We start from the raw sequence: 19,648 nt of genomic DNA, 5'->3' as shown, positions 1-19,648 counted from the left end.
TCAGTCTGTCAAGACCTGGCTAGGGAGTTGCTTCTCAATGAAGGACTTAGGTGAGGCATCCCGCATTCTAGGGATATAGATCTATAGAGATAGATCTAAGAGATTGCTTGGCCTAAGTCAGATTACATACATTGACAAGGTACTCCTTCGGTTTGCCATGCAGAACTCCAAGAAGGGATTTCTGTCGATGTCACATGACGTGAGTCTTTCGAAGACTCAAGGTCCCTCTTCTAGAGAGGAGAGAGACCGCATGGATCAGATCCCTTATGCCTCAGCCATAGGATCGATCATGTACGCCATGCTATGTACTCGACCTGATGTCTCGTATGCTTTGAGCATGACGAGCAGATACCAGTCAGATCCAGGTGAAAGTCATTGGATAGCGGTCAAGAATATTCTTAAGTACTTAAGAAGAACTAAAGAATATTTCTTGATATATGGAGGCAATGATGAGCTAGCTGTAAAGGGTTACAGTGATGCTAGCTTCCAGACCGACCAGGATGACTATAGATCGCAGTCGGGGTTCGTATTTTGCATTAATGGTGGTGCTGTCAGCTGGAAGAGTTCGAAGCAGGATACAGTAGCTGATTCTACAACAGAAGCCGAAGCAAAGGAGGCAGTTTGGATCCGCAAGTTCATCACTGAACTTGGGGTGGTTCCTAGCATCGCTGACCCAGTTGAGCTCTATTGTGACAACAATGGAGCTATAGCACAGGCGAAGGAACCTCGCTCACACCAGCGGACCAAGCACATACTACGGCGCTTCCATCTCATTCGAGAGATTATCGATAGAGGAGATGTGAAGATTTGCAGAGTACCTACAGAGGCTAACATCGCAGATCCCTTGACCAAGGCTTTGGCACAGAGAAAGCATGATGGTCACACTAGGTCATTAGGCCTTAGAGCCTATACTGATTGGCACTAGTGCTAGTGGGAGATTGTTAGTTAGAGCCCTAGAGCCAATCATTTGATGATTGTATGGACTCATTGTATCATATTCTTGTATATTAATAAAGGCATTTGTTTGGTTATTATACTTATTTGTATTAGTGCCAAATAGACTAAGTATAATAGCGTCCTTGAGTAGAAGGTTCATACCTATATCAATCGATTAGTTGAATCGATAGTGAGATGATATAGGGAACACTACTCTAAATCATTCCTAGTCGAGTATTAACATTCAGGGACAATGTTAATGCAATAAGACTAGCATGTAGGTCAACTCGATGACTTGATCTCACAAGTCATGGATATGGAGATATCAAGTTGACACATGGGTATGCATTGGAGAATGTATACTGAATGACCCGCCATGAGAAAGTATCATGGATCGTTATATGAGTGTCATATACTTTCTCATGTGGCTATTAGTATGACTATTAGTCCTTAGACCTGAAGTCACCATGGATCCCTACATAAGGAGTTATGTACTTTGGTTTCGTCAAACGTCACCCATAACTGGGTGGACTATAAAGGCGATTACTGGGTATATAACGAATTATGTAGAGGGATGTGAGTGATGTAGATGGGATCTATCCCTCCCATATGACGGGAGCGACATCGGTATTCTTGATAGAGTGAGACCACTAAGTGCATGACCATGCCCAAATGAGTCAACAATAGATGTTGAGCTCATTTGATCGAGTGAGTCTACTTGGAGTTCAAGATTTAGATTGATTAGAGAATGACACGGTCTATGCCTCATATTGATCAATCTAGATGTCTAGGATAGAAGGACAATGTCATATATTGTGAGGAGTCACAATTAGTAGTCACAAGGTGATGTCGGATCTCGACATTCTTGTAACTTGGGTAGTAATGATGTGTTGCTAGATACCGCTCATTACTTATGCTCCTAAATGGGTTAGGGCATTGCCAACGTTACAAGAACCTATAGGGTCACACACTAAGGACAATTAGATGGAGATTAGGTTCATATGATGAACCAAGAGGATTAGATTCATTTGATGAATCAAATTGGATTAAGAGTAATCCTAATTGGGCTAACTTGAGTTCGACTCAAGTTGATTCATATGTTCAATGAGTCTAATTTAGATTTTGACTCATTGAATCAATTTAATTAAATGAATTAGATTCATTATATTAAGTTGGCTTGAATCAAATGGTTGGATTCGATCAACCATGGAAGAGATTTGGTCAAGTTTGACTTGACTTGAGAGGAAGATTAAAAGTCAAGTTAGACTTGACTTTATGCCACCTCATTGGTGAGTTGGCATTGATGTGGACCAATGATGTTACTCCACATCATCATGGGTGCCACCTCATGGAAGTTACAAAGCCATTCTCTTTAATGGCTTCATATTAATTGCAATTAATGCAATTAATTTGGGAGTTTCACAATGTAGAGTGGCCGGCCACTTTGGTTTGAAAGTGAATTTCATTTTTCATTCAAGTGTGCTTCTTCTTCCTTCTTCCTCTCAAGCTCTCCCTCTCCTCTTCTTGCTGTGGCTGATCAAGGGTACTAGCACACCTTTGTTTAGTTTCTCTCCACCTAATTAGTTCGTGTGGATACTTCTAGAGGAGTGTCTATTTTGACACTCTCGAGATCCGGCACCGTTTGGACGAGCGGGAACGCGAAGGGCTTCGCTACAAGGGTAAATTTCTAAACATGTAGATCTAAGTGTAGATCTAGATAGTAAACTCGTACTCGTAAGTTTTTCGTAAATTTTCTTTGCACGGATCTACGGCTTTGGGTGATTCGGGGTTTCCGCGACGCGAAAAGCGGTTTTCGCGGCCCGAAGAACTCAACAGTGGTATCAGAGCCACGTGCAAGGCGAATACGAGTTTGTTTTTGGTTTTATGAAAACTAAAGTTTCTGTAATTTTCTGTAAAATTATGTTTTTTGGGATTTTATGAGTATTTTTCTCGAGTAATCGAAGCACAAGTGTTTAGACGCTTGTAGGCTTCGACTACCGGGAAGATTTTTCCAAAACGGTGATGTTTCGACCCAAATCCGTTTGGGACAGCGAGCGAAGGCGCTGTAGGATCTCTTAGGAGCAACTCACGATGGTTAGATCGTGGGTAGGGGCATTCCCCCTAACCCCGCAAGGGGATTTGTTTCGCGATTGCGCCCGAAATCGTTAATCGGGACCGCCGGGAAAATTCTTCTGAAAGGTTTCGTCCCAAATTGTTTTGGGACAGCGGGCTAAGGCGCTGTAGGATCGCAAAGAAACCCTCACGATGGTTAGATCGTGGGTAGGGGCGCTGCCCCTGGCCCCGCAAGGGGATCCGTTCCACGATTGCGCCCAAAACCGCTAAACGAGACCGTCGGGAAAGTTTACTCGTAAAAATTGTAAAAAAATTAATTTTAAAATTATAGAAAATTATGAAAAAATATAATTTTGAATTATATATTAATTTTGTGATAGTCATGGCCCAAAAACCCAATATGATTGGATTGTGTTGTAATTCATAATACGGCTTGCGTGCCGTTATGTGTTTGCGCGTGTTGTATGTTTTTATTTTTCCGCAACCTGCGCGTCGTGCCTTTCTCATATATTCTGGTTGTAAATTAGATTTAGACTCGAATGTAACTCGAGTTTCAAATTGTAATGTACAAATTGGAGCGGTGGAGGGTCCACACGAGACGGAGTTCCGAGGCGGGCACGAGCAACACAAGGTGGTCAAAGGGAGAAGCTTGGAGAAGCTGTTGACCCTAGGTTGACCAGTCGATCTTCTCATTATCTTCTCATTGGCTTGAGAAGATCGTAGTAGGGCCATGACTAAATCACAAATAGATTAATTAGTTAATTGCTTATGTATATGATGCATGTTTAATAAGTAATTAATTAATTAGTGCCTTACGATTAGATTAGATCTAAGTCGTGCACATGATGCACCCTTGCGATTAGATTAGATCTAAGTCGTGCACAAGATGCATCCTTTTTGATTAGATTAGATCTCGATCGAACCAACTCTAAATACCTAACCGTGCCGTGATACCTATCACTACCTCGATCACATGTATTGTTGAATCTGCCAAAGCAGAGCAATACATATTATCTTGGTAGGGTACGGAGGGACAATCTTGGTCCCGCCTATCAACGCATGGGTGAATACAAACTCAATTAGATTGAGTATTCCTAGTTGCTCGGTTAGATCGAGTCAACTATAGGCATTCTTCCAACGGTTGGAAAAGATAGGTCAAAATCACATCTATATTAACTCTCGGGCGTATTAGCCAAAGCTAACTCGAGTTTTAATATAAATGCGGATATTGATTTTATAAACAAGAGTTGCATAGAGATGTAATTGGTAATCGTTACCTACCGATCATACTAAGCCTTGGGCGTATTATCCAAAGCTAACTCAAGGGTTAGTATGACGTGTATCTTGTCCCACAAGAATTATAGAATTCAGTGGGAGCATCATTTAATTAAAGGCCTAATTAAATGATTTTAAAAGAATATGATATTTATTTCTGCAAATTTTCTGTTGTAGATAACCATGACGTCGAATACGAACTTTTTCTCCCTGCGTTCTATCCTTAAGAAGGGCAAGCTCAACGGAGCAAATTTCCTGGACTGGTACAGGAACCTGAGAATAGTTCTCACTCAGGAACATAAACTGTACGTTCTGGAGCAGCCCATTCCGGAGGCTCCTCCTGCCACTGCCACGCGAGCTGACCGGGATGCTTACAAGAAGCATCAAGATGACGCATTAGATGTGTCCTGTCTAATGCTCGCAACCATGAACTCTGAGCTTCAGAAGCAACATGAGTTGATGTGTGCTTACGATATGGTTGAACATCTTCGTCAATTATATCAAGGACAAGCAGGGCACTGGAAGAGGAATTTCACAGGATACCTGGAAGATCTTAACAAGAAGAGAAATAAGATTTCTACTTCAGGTATAAATGTTATAGAAGTCAACCTCTCTATTTCTTCGTCGTGGGTATTAGATACCGGATGTGCTTCGCACATTTGTACTAATGTACAAGCACTGAGAAATAGCAGAGCATTGACAAAGGGCGAGATAGACCTACGAGTAGGCAATGGAGCACGGGTTGCTGCTGTTGCTGTAGGGACTTATTTTCTATCTCTGCCCTCTGGGCTTATACTATAATTAGACGATTGTTGTTATGTGCCTGCATTAACTAAGAACATTATATCAGTTTCTTGTTTGGACAAGAAAGGATTCTCGTTTATAATAAAGAACAAATGTTGTTCTGTCTATTTAAACGATATGTTCTATTGTAGTGCACCTCTGATGAACGGACTCTATATTCTAGACCTTGAAAGCCCTATCTATAATGTAAATACCAAGAGGTTCAAGTCTAATGACCTGAACCAAACCTACATTTGGCACTGTCGCTTAGGTCATATAAATGACAAGCACTTATCCCAACTCCATAAGGATGGTTTGTTGGACTCATTTGATTTTGAATCATATGAGATATGCGAGTCATGCCTACGAGGCAAGATGACCAAGACTCCCTTTAGTGGGCACAGCGAGAGAGCAACTGATTTGTTAGGACTCATATATAGTGATGTATGTGGCCCTTTCAATGTTACGGCTAGAGGCAGTTATAGGTACTTCATCACATTTACTGATGATTTCAGTAGATACGGTTATGTGTACTTAATGACACATAAGTCCGAATCCTTTGAAAAGTTCAAAGAATTCAAGAATGAAGTACAGAACTGTTAGGACCAAAAGTAGCTAGAGGGGGGGGGGGGGGGGAATAGCTCGTCGCGTTCGCTCGGTGCTCGGCGTTGCTTGTTCCTTCAAAGATGTGCAGCGGAAAATACAGAAACAAACACACAACGCTAACACGGTTGGTTTTACTTGGTATCCACCTCACAAGAGGTGACTAATCCAAGGATCCACACCAACACACACACCCTCCACTAAATAAAACTCTCCTTTGTGGTAACTACCAAGGGCGGAGAAGCCCTACAATACTCAATACAAGAAGAGAGGGAAAGGATACAAGAAATATAAGCTTACAAGCTTACAATGAGTACAAAAACCCTAACCCTAGCTTCTCTTCTTGGCTTTGATCCGCCTCTTGACTTGGAGAGCTTCCAAGATCCTTCAAGAACTGGCGATCTGAGCTTTGTGAGCGCTGTGGAGGAGTTGGCGAGAGCTCTGGAGTGAATCGGAGAAGAGATACCGCAGCCATCGAACGCCTGCAGCTATAAACGACGCCAACGGTCGGATCCCGATCGATTCGAATGTTCCCAATCGATCGGGGAGGCTTTGGATCGATCCACGGATCGATCCAGAGCGCCTCTGTGCTGCGCCTGGATCGATCCAGCGCTTATCGCGCGAAGCAGCCGCGTCCCAATCGATCCACTGATCGATTGGGACCTCTGGATCGATCCACGGATCGATCCAGAAGCTCTCTGTTCGCTGGGACAGGTCTGGATCGATCCACTGATCGATCCAGAGCCTGGATCGATCCACTGATCGATCCAGCACTTGGTTTTTGTCCAAAACCAAGTCCTAAACCTCCCAAACCAACATCCGGTCAACCTTGACCTGTTGGTATGTCATGCCTAGCATCTAGTCACTCCCTTGACCTGCTAGGACTCCCTTACCAAGTGTCCGGTCAATCCCTTTGACCCACTTGGACTTTTCTCTGTGCCAAGTATCCGGTCAATCCCTTTGACCTACTTGGACTTTTCTTTCATGCCAAGTATCCAGTCAATCCTTTGACCTACTTGGACTTCCCAGCACCAGATGTCCGATCATCCTTGATCCATCTGGATTTTCCCTTGCCTGGCTTCACTCACCAGGGCTTTCACCTAGCTTCACTTACTAGGGTTTTCCATCTGCCTAGCTTCACTCACTAGGACTTTCACCTGGCTTCACTCACCAGGATTTCCATCTGCCTAGCTTCACTCACTAGGACTTCCTTCTGCCTGGCTTCACTCACCAGGACTTTTCTTCTGCCTGGCTTCACTCACCAGGACTTTTACTTCTGCCTGGCTTCACTCACCAGGACTTTCATTTTGCCTAACATCCCAGTTAGGACTTCCCAGTCAAGTATCCAGTCAACCTTGACCTACTTGACTCTTCTTCAATCAATATCTTATTGTCAAACATCTAAACCCAAACCAAGACTCAGCTTGGTTACCCAGGTCAACCTTGACCTGAGGGATATTGCACCAACAAGAACCAGCTTGGCAAGAGTATTAAGATACTTCGATCCAATCGAGGTGGAGAATACCTTAGCCATGAGTTCCGTGACTATCTAGCTGAATGTGGGATTCTATCCCAACTCACTCCTCCTGGAACACCATAGTGGAATGGTGTATCCGAACGGAGGAATCGTACCTTATTAGATATGGTACGATCTATGATGAGTCACACAGATCTTCCGACATATCTATGGGGATATGCTCTAGACACGGCAGCTTTTATACTCAACCGAGTTCCATCAAAGGCCGTGATAAAGACACCATATAGGATATGGACTGGGAGAGATGCCCAGGTGTCTTTCATGAGGATTTGGGGTTGTGAGACTTACATACGACGTCAAGTCTCAGACAAATTAGGACCCAAATCCGACAAGTGCTATTTCATTGGATATCCCAAGGAAACTAAGGGATATTACTTCTACATTCCCAGTCAGCACAAGGTAGTTGTGGCAAAGACTGGGGTCTTTCTAGAAAGGGACTTTGTTTCTAGAAAGACTAGTGGGAGCACGTTCGATCTTGAAGAAGTTCAAGATGCGAACAATAGCACTGATGCCTCGATGGAAATTGAACTGGAACCACAAAGTGTTGTGGATGATGTTGTTCCACAAGGAGTTGAGGAACAACAACCGGTTCAAGTAGACATACCTCTTCGCAGGTCTGATAGGGTACGTCATCAGCCTGAGAGATACTCATTTCTCTTGTCTGACCATGATGACATTATGCTCATAGAGGATGAGCCTTCCACCTATCAGGAAGCTGTGATGAGACCAGATTCTGAGAAATGGCTAGAGGCCATGAGATCTGAGATGGAATTCATGTACACCAACCAAGTATGGACTTTGGTTGATCCACCTGAAGGGGTAAAACCCATTGGGTATAAGTGGGTCTTTAAGAGAAAGACTGACATGGATGGACTTATCTATAAGGGTCGCTTGGTAGCTAAAGGTTTCAAGCAGATTCATGGTATTGACTATGATGAAACCTTTTCTCCAGTAGCGATGTTTAAGTCCATTCGGATCATGCTTGCTATTGCAGCCTACCATGACTATGAGATATGGCAGATGGATGTCAAAACCATGTTTCTGAATGGAAACCTGCTCGAGGATGTGTACATGACACAACCTGAGGGTTTTGTAGATCCACAGCATACTAGCAGAGTATGCAAGCTGCATAGGTCCATTTATGGACTAAAGCAAGCTTCTCGGAGCTGGAATCTTCGATTCGATGATGCAATCAAACAGTTTGGTTTCATCAAGAATGAAGATGAGCCTTGTGTCTACAAGAAGGTTGTAGGGGATATAGTTGTCTTCCTCATATTGTATGTGGATGACATACTACTCATTGGGAAGGACATCCCTATGCTTCAGTCTGTCAAGACTTGGCTAGGGAGTTGCTTCTCAATGAAGGACTTAGGTGAGGCATCCCGCATTCTAGGGATATAGATCTATAGAGATAGATCTAAGAGATTGCTTGGCCTAAGTCAGATTACATACATTGACAAGGTACTCCTTCGGTTTGCCATGCACCAAGAAGGGATTTGCCGATGTCACATGGCGTGAGTCTTTCGAAGACTCAAGGTCCCTCTTCTAGAGAGGAGAGAGACCGCATGGATCAGATCCCTTATGCCTCAGCCATAGGATCGATCATGTACGCCATGCTATGTACTCGACCTGATGTCTCGTATGCTTTGAGCATGACGAGCAGATACCAGTCAGATCCAGGTGAAAGTCACTGGATAGCGGTCAAGAATATTCTTAAGTACTTAAGAAGAACTAAAGAATATTTCTTGATATATGGAGGCAATGATGAGCTAGCTGTAAAGGGTTACAGTGATGCTAGCTTCCAGACCGACCAGGATGACTATAGATCACAGCCGGGGTTCAGATTTTGCATTAATGGTGGTGTTGTCAGCGGAAGAGTTGAAGCGGATACGATGTGATTCTACAACAAGTATATTCGCATCGAGGCAAAGGAGGCGCTTTGGATCCGCAAGTTCATCACGAACTTGGGGTGGTTCCTAGCATCGATATCCCAGTTGAGCTCTATTGTGACAACAATGGAGCTATAGCACAGGCGAAGGAACCTCGCTCACACCAGCGGACCAAGCACATACTACGGCGCTTCCATCTCATTCGAGAGATTATCGATAGAGGAGATGTGAAGATTTGCTAGAGTACCTACAGAGGCTAACATCGCAGATCCGTTGACCAAGGCTTTGGCACAGAGAAAGCATGATGGTCACACTAGGTCATTAGGCCTTAGAGCCTATACTGATTGGCACTAGTGCTAGTGGGAGATTGTTAGTTAGAGCCCTAGAGCCAATCATTTGATGATTGTATGGACTCATTGTATCATATTCTTGTATATTAATAAAGGCATTTGTTTGGTTATTATACTTATTTGTATTAGTGCCAAATAGACTAAGTATAATAGCGTCCTTGAGTAGAAGGTTCATACCTATATCAATCGATTAGTTGAATCGATAGTGAGATGATATAGGGAACACTACTTTAAATCATTCCTAGTCGAGTATTAACATTCAGGGACAATGTTAATGCAATAAGACTAGCATGTAAGTCAGCTCGATGACTTGATCTCACAAGTCATGGATATAGAGATATCAAGCTGACACATGGGTATACATTGGAGAATGTATACTGAATGACCCGCCATGAGAAAGCATCATGGATCGTTACATGAGTGTCATATACTTTCTCATGTGGCTATTAGTATGACTATTAGTCCTTAGACCTGAAGTCACCATGGATCCCTACATAAGGAGTTATGTACTTTGGTTTCGTCAAACGTCACCCGTAACTGGGTAGACTATAAAGGCGATTACTGGGTATATAACGAATTATGTAGAGGGATGTGAGTGATGTAGATGGGATCTATCCCTCCCATATGACGGGAGCGACATCGGTATTCTTGATAGAGTGAGACCACTAAGTGCATGACCATGCCCAAATGAGTCAACATTAGATGTTGAGCTCATTTGATCGAGTGAGTCTACTCGGAGTTCAAGATTTAGATTGATTAGAGGATGACACGGTCTATGCCTCATATTGATCAATCTAGATGTCTAGGATAGAAGGACAATGTCATATATTGTGAGGAGTCACAATTAGTAGTCACAAGGTGATGTCGGATCTCGACATTCTTGTAACTTGGGTAGTAATGATGTGTTGCTAGATACCGCTCATTACTTATGCTCCTAAATGGGTTAGGGCATTGCCAACGTTACAAGAACCTATAGGGTCACACACTAAGGACAATTAGATGGAGATTAGGTTCATATGATGAACCAAGAAGATTAGATTCATTTGATGAATCAAATTGGATTAAGAGTAATCCTAATTGGGCTAACTTGAGTTCGACTGAAGTTGATTCATGTGTTCAATGAGTCTAATTTAGATTTTGACTCATTGAATCAATTTAATTAAATGAATTAGATTCATTATATTAAGTTGGCTTGAATCAAATGGTTGGATTCGATCAACCATGGAAGAGATTTGGTCAAGTTTGACTTGACTTGAGAGGAAGATTAAAAGTCAAGTTAGACTTGACTTTATGCCACCTCATTGGTGAGTTGGCATTGATGTGGACCAATGATGTTACTCCACATCATCATGGGTGCCACCTCATGGAAGTTACAAAGTCATTCTCTTTAATGGCTTCATATTAATTGCAATTAATGCAATTAATTTGGGAGTTTCACAATGTAGAGTGGCCGGCCACTTTGGTTTGAAAGTGAATTTCATTTTTCATTCAAGTGTGCTTCTTCTTCCTTTTTCCTCTCAAGCTCTCCCTCTCCTCTTCTTGCCGTGGCTGATCAAGGGTGCTAGCACACCTTTGTTTAGTTTCTCTCCACCTAATTAGTTCGTGTGGATACTGTTAGAGTGTATACTAAAAGCCTAGCTTTTGGTATAAACATTTATCTAGAAATAAGAATCACATTGGTCAAATGTCTACATTTATGATAAATGTAGTTGTTCAATTAATTTATATTGTAGATAACATGGTGTGTGGTGTCACACACAGAGGATCATGTTATCAGTATCTTATAAATTATAAACAGTAGCTCACGACCATAATGGAAAGGAACAAACCATTGGAAGGTCGTAGTGTAATTAGGTATCAGTTTATCTTGACTGTATAATTACACTAATACACTCAGAGTGTATTGAGTAGGACCATTTGAGGTCGTTTCTTTTATACTGACTTTATAAAGAAACAAAGACCTCGGTTATTATGGAAGTGTGTGCTCTTAATCCTAATATAATAACAAGCACATATATTTGATATTTATTTCTTTAATTTATCAATGGGTGAGATTTAGTTCGATAAATCAATAAGCCCGATAAGTTGGGAAATGGTATCACTTATAGTGTGTTGTTGATTATAAAAGGAAACCGTGTCCTAGAGATACTAGGTTGATAATGTCCTCAAGAGGAGCTCATAAGGATTGTCATGTTAAACCCCGCAGTGGACTTAGTCCGACATGATAATAAGGTTGAGTGGTACTACTCTTGGACTAAGATATTAATTAAATGAGTTGTCAGTAACTCACTTAATTAGTGGACATTCGATATCTTAAACACAGGGAGACTAACACACTCATAATAAGAAGGAGCCCAAAAATGTAATTTGGGATTGGTGCGGTAGTTCAATAATAGTTCTCTAGTGGAATGAATTATTATTGATAAAATTAAGTTGTGTGTTCGGGGCGAACACGGGATGCTTAATTTTATCGGGAGACCAAAACCAATTCCTCCTCTCGGTCCCTATCGTAGCCTCTTATTTATAGAGTACTATACCCACCTATACCCACCTTCATACCCATGAGAAAGGGACCGGCCAAGCTAGCTTGTGGTTCAAGCTAGGGCTGGCCAAGCCTTGGTTCATGGGTGGCCGACCCTAGCTTGAACCCAAGCTTAGGTGGCCGACCCCCATTAAATTAAAAAGAATTTTAATTTTAATTTTTTTTATGTGGAAGATATAATTTATTACAGAGAATTAAAATTAAAATATATCTCTTTAAAAAGATCTACAAAAGGATTAAAAGAAAGATATTAGATCTCTTTCCTTATTTGTAGATTGGAAAGATATTTTATTTTTTCTCTCTGAAAAATTATTCACATGTTGAAAATTAAAATTATAGAAATTTCTTTTTATCAACCATGAAGGGATTTTAAAAGGAAATTTTATTTTTTAAAATTTCCAAAGACAAAAAAGGAAGTTTTAATTGTTGATTAAAATTATCCTATTTGCTCTACATGAGGTGGCCGACCACATACAATTAATTAGGAAAATTTATTTAATTTTTTCTTAATTAATTGTTGTTAAGGAAAGTTAAGGAAATTTTATTATAAATAAATTTCCTTATTTGCCAAAGCCAAGGAATATAAAAGAAGGGGTAGGGGTGCCTTCATGGTGAACAACCTCTATTATTTTTTCTCCCTCTTTTCCTTGGTGTGGTGGCCGGCCCTTCCCTTTCTCTCTTCTCCTCTTGTTGGCCGAAACCTATCTTCTTGGTGGAGCTTTTGTTTGTGGCCGGATCAAGGAAGGAGAAGAAGGAGAGAAAGCAAGTCTCATCTCTAGCATCCCTTGGAGCATTGGTGGTGGCCGAAATTATTCATCCTTGAAGAAAATTATTGTGGCCGGCCATCCTCTTTCTTTCTTCCTCTTTTGTGGTGGCCGAAACTTATCTCTTGCTTGGAGTTCTTGTGGTGACCGGATACTACTTGGAGAAGAAGAAGAAGAAGGAAAGAAAGCTTGTATCCCTTGGAGCTTGGTTGGTGTTTTGTTCTTCGTCCTTGGTGAAGCTTCTTTGTGTTGGCCGAACCTAGCTAGGAGAAGAAGAAGGTGCTTGGTGGTTTCTCATCTCGGAAGATCGTTGCCCACACAACGTCCGAGGTTAGAAGAGGAATACGGTAGAAGATCAAGAGGTTTTTCTACAAGGTATAACTAGTAATTTTTTCTTTCCGCATCATACTAGTTATTTATGGTAATAATACCAAATACAAGAGGCTTACGATTCTAGTGTTTCGAATATGTTTTTCAAATTTGTGTTCTTTTGTTTTATTTTTCCTTGTGATTTGATTGTTCTTTTCGATTAACCTAAAGTTATTTTAGGAAATTAAATATTAGATTTCTATAAAAGGTTTTGTCTAGTCGGTGGTGGTTACTCCCATATCCAAGAAGGTCGTGTGCCTCGCCACGTCAGTACTGGGAACCGATTATGGAAATTAATATTTAATGGAATTAATAACTTAAGGTGATTTGGGTCGAACGTGTTAAGTTCCGCAGGAGATCCAAGTCAAAACCTAAAATAACAAATAGATTAAGTTTTGGATCAAACGTGTTAAGTTCCGCAGGCGATCCAAAATTTAATTTAAAAGAACACATGGTAGCTAGGAAAAGGTTCAGACCTTTGTACAAAATTTTTGTACAGTGGAACCTCTAGGTTTTCCGAGTAGCAACCAACAATTGGTATCAGAGCTAGGGTTTTGCCTCTGTGTATTTGGTATTAGTTTAATTATGCACATGTCATACATAATTTAGGCAGGTTAATAGTAGGATGTGCTAACTTTGTGGATGCAGGATCCAACTATTATGGCTTTTAGTTATTATGTGTGTGATTGGACCCTTGGACATGTCAAGGGCATTTATATGTGTGTGCATGATTGTATTAAAATACAGGAGCTGTATTTAGTTTTATTAGGATTTTATTTTTGATCTAGATACATGTACATTCCTTTTATGGAATATAGGATCAAAAATGTAAAATTCTATTTATGTCGCGGATCAAATCTTGCAAAGCGTGGAACCTTCTAAGGACCATAGGCGCAGCGGAACTAGGAGCAAGATGGATGTGACAACTAGACCCGGTGGCGGTGGCCAAATATGGCAGCAGCTTGGGATGACAACACAAGGAGGACAACTAGAGATAAAAGCCATAATAGTTGAAAATTAGATTTTCTATTTATTGCTTTTATATTGTGCTGTGTGTGCATGTTAGTTTACAAGTTTAGTAGGCTAGCGTAGTTAAAATTCCTCATTTATAAATAACTAAGTGGGAGAGGGATTTTTAAGTAAATCTCATGGTCTCCATTACTGGTTTGTAAGTGATGCAAACTAGCTTGCGCGTTGGCTCTGAGTGCCTTCCTCCATAACGGATGAGCTTGTTTGTGGATCACTAGAACAGACTTCCATTTTTGGATGACTATAGGAAGTTAATTAAGAGCGTGTGATCTTCCCCAACGGAAGGGGCATAATCTTATTAATGGACTTAGTGTCAAGTAATGGTATACACTTAGACACATTTAATAGTATACTCCCCAACGGAGTCACTACTATCACTTGTGTGACCAAAGGGAAACCAACTATTGATTTGTCATAAAACTAGATTGGCAATATAATAAAATTAATAAACCCCTCTTACAAATGTTTGAATTTGTATACGTCCACACTAACGTGGCATACAAGATTCATGGTGTTTGAGGTAATTTTATTTGTCAAAAAGTTATATTGACAAGATAGTCAATGGGTAAAACCCTCCTCTTACAAATGATGAATTTGTATACGTCCACACTAACGTGGCATGCAAAATTCACGGTGTTTGAGGTGTTGGTGAATTTAAATAATATTGTTTGAGGAATCAATGTTATTTTAAATTCAAAGAGTTTTGACCAAATATTTGATCAAAGACCGATCAACTATTAATTTTATTCGTCATAAAGTAAAGTTGACGAGATAATAAAATTAATGAATAAAATCTCCTCTTCGATTTTGTATACACAAAATTCATGGAGATTTTAAGGAGTTGATCTTGACCAAATATTTTTGTGATTCTTAGGATGTTTGTCAATCCCTAGTAGTCATACTATAGAAAAAGACTTAGTAGTCCCAATTGTAATGACCAGGCCGTGTGGTTTTACACGCCTGCGCAATTAAGCAAGCAGGAATGGAACATGGCACGACCTTGTGAGGGTCACACGGCCGTGTGACCTTGGCCGAGAGGAGAAACGCCCTGGCTGTGTGGATCTCACACGGTCGTGTCCTGGGTCATGTGGCGCCTAAATGTCCTCCTCTATATATAGAGCTTCTTCCCATTTGAAAAGGGGAGGCTCTCCCTTTGGGGAGATCTGTTCTTGGGCGAATTTCCAGCCATCGGAAGGAGATTTCTGTCCAAGATTCGACTCTAAGAGCGAAGGATTGGTTCCGAAGATCACTCATCGTATTGAGATAAGCATTCCCTTCTACTTTCTTGATTTGGATCAGGATGTCTTTAATCTTATTGTCTTCGATTCTTTCCTCAGTTTCTATGGGGTAGATTCTTTATTCTAGGAAGGAGGGAGTATTTGTGATGTAATTTGATGTAAGATTCATGGATTTGTCATCTTCTTGATTTGAGGATATTGTTATGTTTTCTATCAATCAATCTTGTATGGATTGTTATGTTTTGTGCCTAATTACCATTCTTGATTGGTTGTTTGTATTTCTTGTGGAATCTTGCCGAGAATTCACTAAATCGTATGACTGAGGGACGTCATGACAGGGTTGCCCCGCTAACGGACCTTTTAGGGGATCACCTTTAGGGATAAAGCAAGAACATACAAAGAAGTAGGACAGATTGATATGCTTAATTCTATATCTTAAGGTGAATTGATTAGTGATGCGTTTCTATGTCGTATGACCGAGGGGCGTCTTGGCAGGGCTGCCCCGCTAACGGACTTCATAGGAATCTTGACTCTTTGATTTCTTAGGGTTTAGATGTGAGTCCTTGACCGGTGTTTTCTGCAGAAGATAACCGGTGACTTCTTATGAATACATTTCAATTGAGGACAATAATTGGTAGATTACTTTACATCGATGAATATCATAAAGAAACCAAGACTCGTAGAACCTTATCAAAACTGAATTTATGCATTTAACTCTTACATCTAATCTTTAGTTGTGAATGATCTTTTAATCAATTTTTTAGCTAATTCGCTTTTGAGACATTTTTAGTGATTATAATCAGTCCCTATGGATACGATATCTTTTATTATTACTGACGACGTAACCGAACACTTGCGGTTCGTAACAGTGTCTATGAGCATTTTTCTTGTAGCGAGCCTAGTAGTTTAGCCGAATGGACAATTGTATTTTGTCCTCTGGTGATATCATAATTATTCCTATCCCAATGTCCTATTGGGTGGATGATTCATCTACATATATCTTTCAAGTTTCTTCTGACTCAGGGTTTTGTATTTCGGTTAAAAAATCAGCCAAGGCTTGAGCTTTGATGGATGCTTGAGGTTGATACTGTATGTCATACTTGTTGGAGGATCGGTGGTCGGCTTGAAGGGGGGTTGGATAGACGGCCCCCCCAAATAATTGCTTCCTACACTATTGTTAGCCTGTGCAGTGGAATAATATAAAAACAAACAAGCTAAACACTAAAGGAATGAAAAACAAGCAAACCGCTAACACATTCGTTTAACGTGGTTCGGAGATTAGGGCTCCTACTCCACAATTATCCGTAAGGTGGACGATCCCTATCCGTCGGTGGATTAGCCCCCAACAAACTCCGACTATCTCAAGTCGCTCCTTGTGGGTGGAGAAACCTCACCACAACACTCACAAACACTTGAGAACAAGTAGACTACTAATTAGGGTTTACCACCACTAATTTCGTCGGCCATAACCAAACTCCCAAGCCTTGGTTATATAGGCTGCGAGTTGGAAAACCCCACCTACCAATCGACTGCCAAAACCATCAGTAGACTACCCTCTTGTGAAGATTCAACCGTTACATCTCAACGGCTATTTACCAGTCGACTGGTAAAAGTACCAATCGATTGCTCCACACTGGCTGAGCGAACAACAGTATTTTGTTCACTCTCAGTCGACTGCACCAGTCGACTGATGAAATCACCAGTTGACTGGTACCTGAGTACATTCACTCGGCACTCGGACCCACACCTTTACGACTCACTTCACGCTTCTTTGCAGCCTTGCCCCCTTGCTTTCAAGTCTACTTCCTTTGGCTCTCATCCCTCGGATGCATTCAAGCCCGCGGCTCATCCCCAATGTCATCCTTCGCGTATGCTTCGAAGTCTCTTCCCTCGGCCCTTGTCCTCGCTGCCTTGTCCACGGTCCCTCGGATGCTCCATTCTTCATCGGACCCGAAGCCATCAACCTGAGTCAAATGTGTATCCTACAAACCTGCACAACTCAAATACATATATCAAATACAAGGGTGAACCTAACTTAAACCCTTTGCCCAAACACCAAAATACATGGTCACACAGGTCCATTGAGATTGCTTCAACAATACTCACTAAGCTCCATGGTCCACTTGATCAACCCTCCTGAAGCCTCCGGGTTGACAAGCACTGGGTCTAGGGTGATATTAGTCAGTACAATAATTGGATGAGAAAGAGAAATAAGGGTGTAACCTCCGAGCGACGTTGGCCTCCATCTTAATGATATCAACGTTGCACTTGCGTGCTACTAGTTGATTTCCTTTGACTTCCCTGACCTGGTTGTCCATGGAAAATTTTATTTTTTGGTAGAAAGTTGAGACAACTGCTTGGAATTCATTTAGGGTTGGTCGACCCAAAATGATATTATAGGTCGAGGGTGCGTCTACGACTATAAAAGTCATTTTGCGCATCCTCATTAAGGGTTTCTCCCCTAAGGATATAACTAACTTTATTTGGCTAAGCAGCTGAACTTTGTTGCCCGTGAAGCCACATAGTAGCATCACCATGGGCTAGAACTCGCTCGGCTATATCTGTAGCTGCTCGAATGCCTATTTGAAGATGATATTAACCGACCTGCCTGCGTCAATAAAAGTGTGATGGATATTATAATTGTCTATAACAACATTAATTATTAAAGTGTCATCATAGGATACTTCAACCCCCTTTAAGTCCTTGGGCCTGAAGCTTATTTCATGTCCTTGGGCTTGCTCCTGACTGCATCCGACCGCATGGATCTCGAGTCAGTGGACATGTGAATTCCTCACTCGGTTGGAATTTCCATTGGTTGGGCATCCAACTATCATGCCAATATCTCCCTGAGCGGTGTTATTAAGATTTTCTTCTTATCGCGTCGAGAGTTACTCCTGCTGAACTTAGGCGGGAGGCTGAGCCCGATCTTCCTACCGCTAAGACATCCTTTGATGCAGATTGACTCCTTGATATTCTCTCCTGTGTTGACCGTTTGACTGGTGATACTGTTGATGGTTGGGAGACAGCAAACGTTGGTGGTATCCTTGTTTATTAGCCTGGCAATTTTCCTTGATTGTAATGATAATAATCCTGGGTATCGTGGATCGTTGAGCGGTGATATGTACAAAATTTAGTTGGAGCCCATCTAAGGGGCTCGGGGCATTCCACCCGGTCGACCTCCACATGTTGCACATCTTGAGGTCAAGGCTCTGGGTGACTTGGGGGAGGACCCGCTCGAGGCCCCTTATGAGGGAGAGGAGGAGGCAGTGCTCGACGCTTTGGAGTTGAGAGCGAGCAGGTGCAGTGACCTCCTTCTTCCAAACGAACTGTGCTTCTTCTATATTAATATACTCGGTTGCTCGGTCGAGTAGATGGTCAAGGTCTCTGGGGGGCTTCCTGATCACGGAACGAAAAAAATCACCGTTGGTGAGGTCCAGAGAAAAGGCGCTCACCAAAATTTCCGGGATAACCAAAGGGACATCCATGGCTACCTGATTGAACTTTTTAATGTAGACCCCTAAGCGTCTTTTTAGACCCCTGCTTGAGCAAAAAGAGGCTCAAGGCAGTTTTATGGTACCATCACTACAAGAAAATCCGCATTCAACAACACTCAAACGACAACGGTTTTATACCAAATCGTTGTCTTTTTACCTTTTAACAACGGTTTTAACAAAAACCGTTGTCTTTTAGCAATTTTTTTTGGCCTATGACAACGGTTTTTAAAAACCGTTGTCTATTTATGTTTTTTGAGGCTACGACAACGATTTTTAAAGGCTACGACAACAGTTTTTGAAAAATGTTGTCTATGTGCGCTTTTTTTGAGATTATGACAACGGTTTTTGAAAATCGTTGTCTATTAAGTGTTATTGAATAGTGTTGTTTTTCTTCTTTCGCCGCTTTTTCCCCTTCGCAATTTTTTGCCGCTGCTGCGTTTTGTCTTTCCCTCTCTCTGAAATCTTTTGCCGCTGCATTCTGCCCCTTTACCTTCTCGATCCCTAAAACCTCTCACTTGCTCTCTCGTTTTCTATGGTGATGGTGAGCGCGCAGCTGTGGGATTGGAGTAGAATGGAAGGCTTAGTGGTTTTCAATGCGTGGCGATCTTTGTCGAGGCATCCTAAACCTCATAGCATACCTCTCATCTACAGCCACGGATTGTACCAACCGCGGCCTCGACGACCTTGGAGCACTGCTAAGATCAAGCAGCACTGCTGTTTTATTCCTCTCTCGACTCGATCGCTCCTTTGTCCATCGCACGCTTTC

The sequence above is a fragment of the Zingiber officinale genome, chromosome 11A, assembly GCF_018446385.1.
Source record: "Zingiber officinale cultivar Zhangliang chromosome 11A, Zo_v1.1, whole genome shotgun sequence".
Taxonomy (NCBI): Eukaryota; Viridiplantae; Streptophyta; class Magnoliopsida; order Zingiberales; family Zingiberaceae; genus Zingiber; species Zingiber officinale.
The sequence above is the reverse complement of the archived record's forward strand: the minus strand, read 5'-3'. Positions refer to the sequence as shown.